General features: G+C 49.8%; 1 protein-coding gene across 1 annotated transcript in view; it reads right to left on the reverse strand.

Annotated features, from left to right (window-relative positions):
* The window catches only part of LOC113211380 (follicle-stimulating hormone receptor-like), a 44,721-nt gene that overhangs the window by 7,721 nt on the left and 35,937 nt on the right, over window positions 1-1,063 (reverse strand). The gene's annotated exons all lie outside the window — the stretch shown is intronic.

A 1,063-nucleotide genomic window follows, 5' to 3' on the forward strand; every position in this document is an offset into this window, starting at 1 on the left:
GGGACTCGAACCCCCGGTTGCCGACATACCAGTCAAGCATCTCGTGCAGTGCCTGAAAATTCAAACCTTTCGGAGTCTAAACCAAGCAGTGATCGAAACTCCAAGTGAGAGGGTGTCATGATGGAACCGGTTCCTCTGCCACTCAAGCTACTAACTACGGTGACTAGTGCGGCGTTGTAGCCGCGCCGGTAGAGAGTCGGCCCCGTGCGCGTGCGGCCCAAGTCAGGGGTTCTAATCTCCAATCCCCCTTTCATTTTTCTGAACCGGACGAACTCTTGGAGTTAAACTCAAACCCATCATTCTTCGTGCATGAACAAACGGTCTGATGGTTAACGCTGTCCCACTGGACCGGGGGTGTCTTATGACTCGGCAATGGGGTCCCAATAGGGTCAAAGGTTCGACCCTCGGCGAAAGCGTGCCAGGGGCGGACTGGCCCGCCCGTGTAGACCGAGAAACACGGGTGGGCCCCCCCTCCTCGGGGGCCCCTTGGGGCCCCCCCGGGGCCCGTAGGGAAACGCACTTATTTCGCTATTAAACATGTACTTGTCCGAGAGGGCTCCAGGTCGCTTTCTTACCAAACTCACTCAAAACAATAGCGACTTTGCTCCCTCCTAACCATGAATATGTCTATTCTCAATATTAGCTGCGGTCTAAGAACAATAATACTTCGTATTTATATCGTAAAATTAGAAGAAAATGGTGTAAAATACACGGGTTTCGTTCTAGCATCCACCTCGCATCGCTCAGAAGTGCAAATTCCCTTTGGGCTTAGACGGACTTACAAGTAGCAATCTAGGAAAGGGGAAAGTTAACTATTCCTTATGGTGTTTCTCGCATTGAATGGCCAAAAATTCAGGCTATATGACTAGAAAAAAATCTCGCTCGCTTCGCTCGCGAGTTATTTCATTTACTGCACCTACTATTGAGGTCCAGCGCGCCATTAAACATTAACCTGAGTCGAACTTACTTGATAGATTTTAAACGGTTTGCATTTCAACCACAACCACTCCAACCGAAGGCACATTGTCTAAATGCCATTTAGCTGACTGTTGCCCCTACGAGG

Source organism: Frankliniella occidentalis, unplaced genomic scaffold (genome assembly GCF_000697945.3).
Source record: "Frankliniella occidentalis isolate FOCC.00 unplaced genomic scaffold, Focc_3.1 Scaffold18, whole genome shotgun sequence".
NCBI classification, from domain to species: domain Eukaryota; kingdom Metazoa; phylum Arthropoda; class Insecta; order Thysanoptera; family Thripidae; genus Frankliniella; species Frankliniella occidentalis.